This window comes from Arachis ipaensis, chromosome B4 (genome assembly GCF_059453495.1).
Source record: "Arachis ipaensis isolate K30076 ecotype BB chromosome B4, ASM5945349v1, whole genome shotgun sequence".
In the NCBI taxonomy this organism is placed as follows: Eukaryota; Viridiplantae; Streptophyta; class Magnoliopsida; order Fabales; family Fabaceae; genus Arachis; species Arachis ipaensis.
In genome coordinates this window covers 90844060-90854268 of record NC_142439.1, presented here as the reverse complement: position 1 = coordinate 90854268, position 10209 = coordinate 90844060, and the positions used below count along the sequence as shown (strand labels likewise).

Here is a 10209-nt window from a genome sequence, read left to right as displayed (position 1 = left end):
TCGTTTCTGTAAACCCTAGGCTACTAGTTCTCTATAAATAGGACCTTTTACTACTGTATTTTTATCTAGAGTTCATCTTTAGATCATTTGGGGGCTGGCCATTCGGCCATGCCTGGACCTTGTTCTTATGTATTTTCAACGGTGGAGTTTCTACACCTCATAGATTAAGGTGTGGAGCTCTACTGTTCCTCATGAATTAATGCAAAGTACTATTGTTTTTCTATTCAATTCAAGCTTATTCTTATTCCAAGATATTCGCTCGCACTTCAACCTGATGAATGTGATGATCCGTGACACTCATCACCATTCTCACCTATGAACGCGTGCCTGACAACCACCTCCGTTCTATTTGCAATAGCTTGAGTGTGTATCTCTTAGCCTCCTGGTTCACGACGCATGGTTGCCTCTCCTGACAACAGAGCCCTCCATTCCGTGAGATCAGAGTCTTCGTGGTATAAGCTAGAATCAATTGGCAGTATTCTTGAGATCCGAAAAGTCTAAACCTTGTCTGTGGTATTCCGAGTAGGATCTGGGATGGGATGACTATGACGAGCTTCAAACACGCGAGTGTTGGGCGTAGTGACAGACGCAAAAGGATCAAAGGATCCTATTCTAACATGAGTGAGAACCGACAGATGATTAGCCGTACGGTGACAGCGTATTTGGACCATTTTAACTGAGAGGACGGACGGTAGCCATTGATAACGGTGATCCCCCAACATACAGTTTGCCATGGAAAGGAGTATGGATGATTGGATGAAGGCAATAGGAAAGCAGAAATTCAGAAGGAACAAAGCATCTCCATACGCTTATCTGAAATTCCTACCAATGAATTGCATAAGTATCTCTATCCTATTTTATTTTTTATTTATCTTTTAATTATCAAATCTCCATTACCATTTGAATCCGCCTGATTGAGATTTACAAGATGACCATAGCTTGCTTCAAGCCGACAATCTCCGTGGGATCGACCCTTACTCACGTAAGGTATTACTTGGACGACCCAGTGCACTTGCTGGTCAGCTGCACGGAGTTGTGTGAAAAGTGTGCGATCACGAATTCGTGTACCATGTTTTTGGCACCGTTGCCGGAGTTTGTTCGAAGTTTGGACAACTGACGGTTCATCTTGTTGCTTAGATTGGGTAATTTTATTTTATGTTTAAGCTTTTTATTTTTAATTTCAAAAAATTCAAAAAAATATATATATATTTTTCTTCAAATTTTTTTTAGAATGAATTCTAGAGTTTCATGATGATCTGTTGAAGCCTGGCTGGCTGTGAAGCCATGTCTAATCTCTTGGACCGAGGTTTCAACTTATCATCACAAGAGTTTGTTGATTTCTATCAATCTTGCTGTTGAATGTAATGATCTGCTAAAAGCTTGGCTGGCCGTTGACCATGTCTAGTATTTTGGACCGACGCTTTCATTGAAAGCTTGGATGGCTAGTAAGCCATGTCTAATTCCTGGACCGGAGGTTTAGACTAACATTGCATGATTCCTGGAATTCTCATTAAGAATTTTGAATTCCTTATTTTCTTTTTCCAAATAGTTTTCGAAAAAGTACAAAAAAATTTTTAAAATCATAAAAATAAAAAATAATTTGTATTTCTTGTTTGAGTCTAGAGTCACATTTTAAGTTTGGTGTCTTGCATATTTTTAATTTTCTTGCATTTTTCGAATATATGCATTATGTTCTTCATTTATCTTCAAGTTGTTCTTCATGATTTCCTTGCTCTGATCTTTAAATTCTCTTGTTTTGTGTCTTTTGTTGTTTCTCATGTGCATTCTCAATTTGTTAGTGTCTCTAATATGAAAATTTCTAAGTTTGGTGTCTTGCATGCATTGTTTATTTGATCTTAGTTTAACATGATTAGTTTCATTTTGATTGTTTCTCATCATTAAAAATTCAAAAAAATTCTTCAAAATTATGTCTTTTAAAGTCAATAATACAGAGAATTGAAGATTCAGAACATACAGCAGAAGAATCACAGAGAAAAAGCTGGGCATTCAAAATGCCCAGTGAGGAAGGAAATCTGGCGTTTAAACGCCAGCCAGGGTACCTGGCTGGGCGTTTAACGCCAGCCAGGGTACCTGGCTGGGCGTTTAACGCCAGGACAGCACAAGGTAGGTCAGTTAGTTTTTAATTCAAAACTTTTTCAAATTTTCATCATTTTTCAAATCAAATCTTTTTCAAATCATATCTTTTCAATCATATCTTTTTCAAAATCAAATCTTTTCCATTTTTTTCTCACTATTTTCAAATATCCTTGCTAACAATTAATGATTTGATTCAAAAACTTCAAGTTTGTTACTTTCTTGTTAAGAAAGGTTCAATATTTAAATTTTAGAATCATATCTTTTAAATTTCTTGTTAGCCAAGTCATTAATTTTAAAAATCAAATCTTTTTAAATTAATTCTCAATCATATATTCTCAATCACATCTTTTTCAAAACAATTTTCAATCATATATTTTTTATTGCTAATTTCAAAATCTTTTTCAAAATCACTTAACCACTTTCTCAATTTTTATTTTTAAAAACCATCAACCACTTTTTCAAAAATTCCTTTTAATTATTTCAAATTTTTAATTTTGTTTTCGAAAATTCTTTCCCCCCTTCTCACCTCCCTCTATTTAAGGACTAACACTCCTCCTCAATTAGCAATTCGGACTCTCTCTCTCTCTCTCTCTCTATAAGTTCGAATTCTCCTCTCTACCTCCTCCTTCTATTCTTCCTTTCCTCTGACACCTCAAGGAATCTCTATACCGTGACATAGAGGATTCCATACTTTCTTGTTCCCTTTTCTTTCATATGAGCAGGAGCAAAGACAAAGACATTCTTATTGAAGCTGATCCTGAACCTGAAAGGACCTTGAAGAGAAAGCTAAGAGAAGCTAAAGCACAACTCTCTGGAGAGGACCTAACAGAAATTTTCATGGCAGCCGAAAATGACAACAATGCCAACAATGTAAGGAAGATGCTTGGTGACTTCATTGCACATTCTTCTGACTTCTGTGGGAGAAGCATCTCTATTCCTGCCATTAGAGCAAACAACTTTGAGCTTAAGCCTCAATTAGTTTTTCTAATGCAGCAGAATTGCAAGTATCATGGACTTCCATTGGAAGATCCTCATCAGTTTTTAGCTAAATTCTTGCAAATCTGTGACACTGTTAAGACCCATGGGGTTGACCCCGAGGTCTATAGACTTATGCTCTTCCCTTTTGCTGTAAGAGACAGAGTTAGGACATGGTTGGACTCACAACCTAAAGAAAGCCTGAACTCTTAGGAAAAGCTGGTCAATGCCTTCTTGGCAAAGTTCTTTCCACCTCAAAAATTGAGTAAGCTTAGAGTGGAAGTCCAGACCTTCAGACAGAAGGAAGGCGAATCCCTCTATGAAGCTTGGGAAAGATACAAGCAATTGATCAGAAGGTGTCCTTCTGGCATGCTTTCAGAATGGAGCATCATATGCATATTCTATGATGGTCTGTCTGAACTGTCCAAGATGTCATTGGACAACTCTGCAGGTGGATCTCTTCATCTGAAGAAGATGCCTGAAGAAGCCTAGGAACTCATTGAAATGGTTGCAAATAACCAATTCATGTACACTTCTGAAAGAAATCCTGTGAATAATGGGACAACTCAGAAGAAAAGAGTTCTTGAGATTGACACTTTGAATGCCATATTGGCTCAGAATAAAATATTGACTCAGCAGGTCAATATAATTTCTCAGAGTCTGTCTGGAATGCAATCAGAAACAGGCAGTACTAAAGAAGCTTCATCTGAAGGAGAAGCTTATGATCCTGAGAACCCAGCAATGGAAGAGGTGAATTACATGGGAGAACCCTATGGAAACGCCTATAATCCTTCATGGAGAAATCATCCAAATTTCTCATGGAAGGACCAACAGAGGCCACAACAAAGCTTCAACAATAGTAATGGTGGGAGAAATAGGTTTGGCAATAGCAAACCTTTTCCATCATCTTCTCAGCAACAGACAGAGAATTCTAAGCAGAGCCACTCTGACTTAGAAACCATAATCTCTGATCTGACTAAGATCACTCAAAGTTTCATGACTGAAACAAGGTCCTCTATTAGAAATTTGGAGGCACAAGTGGGTCAGCTGAGTAAGAGAATTACTGAAACTCCTTCTAGCACTCTCCCAAGCAATACAGAAGAAAATCCCAAGAGAGAGTGCAAGGCCATAACCAAGACCAACATGGCCGAACCTGGAGAGAGTGAGGAGGATGTAATTCCCAGCGAGAAAAATCTCATGGGATGTCCTCTGAACGAAAAGAAGTTCCCCTTTGAGGAACCATGGGAATCTGAGGCTCATAGGGAGACCATAGAGATTCCACTGTATCTACTTCTGCCATTCATGAGCTCTGATGTGTATTCTTCCTCTGAAGAGGATGAAAATGTTACTGAAGAGCAAGTTACTAAGTACCTTGGATCAATCATGAAGCTAAATGCCAAGTTATTTGGTAATGAGACTTGGGAGGATGAACCCCCCTTGCTCACCAAAGAACTGGATGACTTGATTAGGCAGACATTACCTCAGAAGAAGTAAGATCCTGGAAAGTTCTCAATACCTTGTACCATAGGCACCATGACCCTTGAAAAGGCACTATGTGACCTGGGGTCAAGTATAAACCTCATGCCACTCTCTGTAATGGAGAAACTGGGGATCCTTGAGGTGCAAGCTGCAAGAATCTCACTGGAGATGGCAGAAAATTCAAGGAAACAGGCTTGTGAACTTGTAGAGGATGTTTTGGTGAAGGTTAAAAGCCTCTACATCCCTGCTGACTTCATGATCCTGGACACTGGGAAGAATAGGGATGAATCCATCATCCTTGGCAGACCCTTCCTAGCCACAGCAAAAGCTGTGATTGATGTTGACAGAGGAGAGTTGGTCCTTCAAGTGAATGAGGACTACCTTGTGTTTAAGGCTCAAGAATCTCCCTCTGTAACCATGGAGAGGAAGCATGAAAAGCTTTTCTCAATACAGAGTCAAACAGAGCCCCCACATTCAAACTCTAAGTTTGGTGTTGGGAGGCCAACACTAAGCTCCGAATCTCTGTGAGACTCTCTAAGAGCTCACTGTTAAGCTATTGACATTAAAGAAGCGCTTATTGGGAGGCAACCCAATGTTATTTAATTATATTTATCTATTTATTTCCTATTGTTATTTTATGTTTTCTTTAGGTTGATGATCTTGTGGAGTCACAAAAACAACTACAAAAATCAAAGCACATTCAAAAACAACATTAAAAATAGCACACCCTAGAGGAGGAGCTTACTGGCGTTTAAACGCCAGTAAAAGTAGCAGAATGGGTGTTAAACGCCCAGTCTAGCACCATTCTGGGCGTTTAACGCCAGAAAAGGGCACCAAGTTGGTGTTTAACGCCAGAAAAGGGAAAAAAGTTGGCGTTTAACGCCAGAAAGGGGAGAAAAGCTGGCGTTAAACACCAGAAATGGGCAGCAACCTAGCGTTTAACGCCAGAATTGGCACTCAAATGGGCGTTTACACGCCAACATGGTGCAGGGATGAGAAATCCTTGACACCTCAGGATCCCCACCTACCTCAACTCTCTCTCTCTTCTTCTCTCTCTTCTACACACCTTTCCATAACACTCTTCTCCATACACCCTTGACCAATCACCTCAATACCTCTTTCCCTAACACCCTTCACCTATCAAATCTTACCCCCTTCTCCATACTCTCTTCACCACTCACATCCATCCATCATAAAACCCTACTTACCTCACCATTCAAATTCAAATTACTTTCCTCCCAAACCTACCCACACATGACCGAAAACTCTCTCTCTCTTACCCTATAAATACCCCTCTTCACCACCTTCATTTTCATACAAACATACACACTTCTCTCTAACTTGGCCAAACCTACACCTCCCTCCATCTTCCCCATTTCTTCTTCTTCTACTCTTTTCTTTCTTCTTTTGCTCGAGGACAAGCAACCATTCTAAGTTTGGTGTGGGAAAAGCTAAAGCTTTTTGTTTTTCCATAACCATTTATGGCACCAAAGGCAGGAGAAACCTCTAGAAAGAAAAAAGGGAAGGCAATTGCTTCCACCTCCGAGTCATGGGAGATAGAGAGATTCATCTCAAAGGTGCATCAAGACCACTTCTATGAAGTTGTGGCAAAGAAAAAGGTGATCCCCGAGGTCCCCTTTAAGCTCAAAACGAGCAAATATCCAGAGATCCGACATGAGATTCAAAGAAGAGGTTGGGAAATTCTCACCAACCCTATTCAACAAGTTGGGATCTTAATGGTTCAAGAGTTCTATGCTAATGCATGGATCACCAAAAACCATGATCAAAGTGTTAACCCGGACCCAAAGAATTGACTTACAATGGTCTGGGGGAAATACTTAGAATTTCAGTCCGGAAAATGTAAGGTTGGCATTCAACTTGCCAATGATGCAAGGAGATGCACACCCCTACACTAGAAGGGTCAACTTTGATCAAAGGTTAGACCAAGTCCTTATGGACATTTATGTGGAAGGCGCTCAATGGAAGAGAGATTCAAGAGGGAAGCCGGTTCAACTAAGAAGGCTTGACCTCAAGCCAGTGGCTAGGGGATGGTTGGAGTTCATCCAACGCTCAATCATTCCTACTAGCAACAGGTCTGAAGTTACTATAGACCGGGCTATCATGATCCATAGCATCATGATTGGAGAGGAAGTAGAAGTTCATGAGGTTATATCCCTAGAACTGTACAAGGTGGCGGAAAAGTCCTCTACTTTGGCAAGGTTAGCCTTCCCTCATCTCATTCGTCACCTCTGCAATTCAGCTGGAATTGACATAGAGGAAGACATCCTTATTGATGAGGATAAGCCCATCACTAAGAAAAGGATGGAGCAAACAAGAGAGCCCACTCATGGACCTCAACAAGAGCATGAGGAAATTCGTCATCATGAAATCCCTGAGATGCCTCAAGGGATGCACTTTCCTCCACAAAACTATTGGGAGCAAATCAACACCTCCCTAGGAGAATTAAGTTCCAATATGGGACAACTAAGGGTGGAGCACCAAGAGCATTCCATCCTCCTCCATGAAATTAGAGAAGACCAAAGAGCCATGAGGGAGGAGCAACAAAGGCAAGGAAGAGACATTGAGGAGCTCAAGCACTCCATAAGATCTTCAAGAGGAAGAACAAGCCGCCATCACTAAGGTGGACCCGTTCTTTAATTTCCTTGTTCTTAATTTTCTGTTTTTCGAAAATTATGCTTTATGTTTTATTTATGTTTGTGTCTTACTACATGATCACTAGTGTCTAAGTGTCTATGCCTTAAAGCTATGAATGTCCTATGAATCCTTCACCTTTCTAAAATGAAAAATGTCTTAATTGAAAAAGAAAAAGAAGTACATGAATTTCGAATTTTAAAACAGCTTAATTATTTTGATGTGGTGGCAATACTTTTATTTTATGAATGAATGCTTGAATAGTGCATATTTTTGATATTGTTGTTTATGAATGATAAAATTCTTGGCTCTTGAAAGAATAATGAAAAAGGAGAAATGTTATTGATGATCTGAAAAATCATAAAATTGATTCTTGAAGCAAGAAAAAGCAGTGAAAAGCAAAAGCTTGCAAAAAAAAAAAAACAAAAAACAAAAAAAAAAAGGGCGAAAAAGAAAAAAATAAAACAAAAAGAAAAAGCAAGCAGAAAAAGCCAATAACCCTTTAAACCAAAAGGCAAGGGTAAAAAGGACCCAAGGCTTTGAGCATTAATGGATAGAAGGGCCCACAGGAATAAGATCCTGGCCTAAGTGGCTAAACCAAGCTGTCCCTAACCATGTGCTTGTGGCGTGAAGGTGTCAAGTGAAAAGCTTGAGACTGAGCGGTTAAAGTCATGGTCCAAAGCAAAAAGAGTGTGCTTAAGAGCTCTGGACACCTCTAATTGGGGACTTTAGCAAAGCTGAGTCACAATCTGAAAAGGTTCACCCAGTTATGTGTCTATGGCATTTATGTATCCGGTGGTAATACTGGAAAACAAAATGCTTAAGGTCATGGCCAAGACTCATAAAGTAACTGTGTTCAAGAATCAACATAATGAACTAGGAGAATCAATAACACTATCTCAATTCTGAATTCCTATAGATGCCAAACATTCTGAACTTCAAAGGATAAAGTGAGATGCCAAAACTGTTCAGAAGCAAAAAGCTAATAGCGCCGCTCATCTAATTAAGATTGATCTTCATAGATGTTTTCGAAATTTATTTTATATTCTCTTCTTTTTATCCTATTTTGTTTTAAGTTGCATGGGGACAAGCAACAATTTAAGTTTGGTGTTGTGCTGAGCGGATAATTTATACGCTTTTTGGCATTGTTTTTAGTATGTTTTTAGTTTATTTTAGTTAATTTCTATTATATTTTTATTAGTTTTTATTCAAAAATCACATTTCTAGACTTTACTATGAGTTTGTGTGTTTTTCTATGATTTCAGGTATTTTCTGGTTGAAATTGAGGGACTTGAGCAAAAATCTGATTCAGAGGCTGAAAACGGACTGCAGATGCTGTTGGATTCTGACCTCCCTGTACTCGAAGTGGATTTTCTGGGGTTACAGAAGCCCCATTGGCACGCTCTCAATTGCGTTGGAAAGTAGACCTCCTGGGCTTTCCAGCAATATATGATAGTTCATACTTTGCCCGAGATTTGATGGCCCAAACTGGCGTTCCAAGTCAGCATAAAAATTCTGGCGTAAAACGCCCAAACTGGCACCAGAATTGGAGTTAAACGCCCAAACTGGCACCAAAGCTGGCGTTTAACTCCAGGAACAGCCCAAGAACGATAAAGCTTCAATGCTCAGCCCAAGCACACACCAAGTGGGCCCCAGAAGTGGATTTCTGCATCATTTACTCATTTATGTAAACCCTAGGCTACTAGTTCTTTATAAATAGGACCTTTTACTATTGTATTTTCATCTGGAGTTCATCTTTAGATCATTTGGGGGCTGGCCATTCGGCCTTGCCTGGACCTTGTTCTTATGTATTTTCAACGGTGGAGTTTCTACACCTCATAGATTAAGGTGTGGAGCTCTGCGCTTCCACATGAATTAATGCAAAGTACTATTATTTTTCTATTCAATTCAAGCTTATTCTTATTCCAAGATATTCGCTCGCACTTCAACCTGATGAATGTGATGATCCGTGACACTCATCACCATTCTCACCTATGAACGCGTGCCTGACAACCACCTCCATTCTATTTACAATAGCTTGAGTGTGTATCTCTTAGCCTCCTGGTTCACGACGCATGGTTGCCTCTCCTGACAACAGAGCCCTCCATTCCGTGAGATCAGAGTCTTCGTGGTATAAGCTAGAATCAATTGGTAGCATTCTTGAGATCTGGAATGTCTAAACCTTGTCTGTGGCATTCCGAGTAGGATCTGGGATGGGATGATTGTGACGAGCTTCAAACTCGCGAGTGTTGGGTGTAGTGACAGACGCAAAAGGATCAATGGATCCTATTCCAACATGAGTGAGAACCGACAGATGATTAGCCGTGCGGTGATAGCGCATTTGGACCATTTTCACTGAGAGGACAGATGGTAGCCATTGACAACGGTGATCCCTCAACATACAGCTTGCCATGGAAAGGAGTATGAATGATTGGATGAAGGCAATAGGAAAGCAGAAATTCAGAAGGAACAAAGCATCTCCATACGCTTATCTGAAATTCCTACCAAATGAATTGCATAAGTATCTCTATCCTATTTTATGTTTTATTTATCTTTTAATTATCAAATCTCCATTACCATTTGAATCCGCCTGACTGAGATTTACAAGATGACCATAGCTTGCTTCAAGCCGACAATCTCCGTGGGATCGACCCTTACTCACGTAAGGTATTACTCGGACGACCCAGTGCACTTGCTGGTCAGCTGCACGGAGTTGTGTGAAAAGTGTGCGATCACGATTTCGTGTACTAGATGTCAATGCCCTATCAAGAATGTTTCTCTTGGAAAATTTCATTAAATTGACTAAGCTTATTATGTATATGTAAAGAAATACAATAAACTAAGAGAGAATGTAATTAAAGTACTAACATATATACAAACCAAGAAAAGAAAAAATGCAACTAAGAGTTCAAAAAGAAGATGAAAGTGTTAGGATTAAAGTATGTCACCTAAGATTGCCGATCGGTGACGACCTCCCCACACTTAAGGATTTGCACGGTCCTCCAT

The 10209-nt window shown here is 39.6% G+C and overlaps 1 non-coding gene across 1 annotated transcript; it reads right to left on the bottom strand.

Annotated features, from left to right (window-relative positions):
* Positions 1-3339: 3339 nt before the first annotated feature.
* On the bottom strand, positions 3340-3443 carry LOC148568335 (small nucleolar RNA R71). Its single transcript, XR_015882416.1, has one exon. It is a non-coding gene; the product is annotated as a small nucleolar RNA R71 (small nucleolar RNA).
* Positions 3444-10209: the final 6766 nt, after the last annotated feature.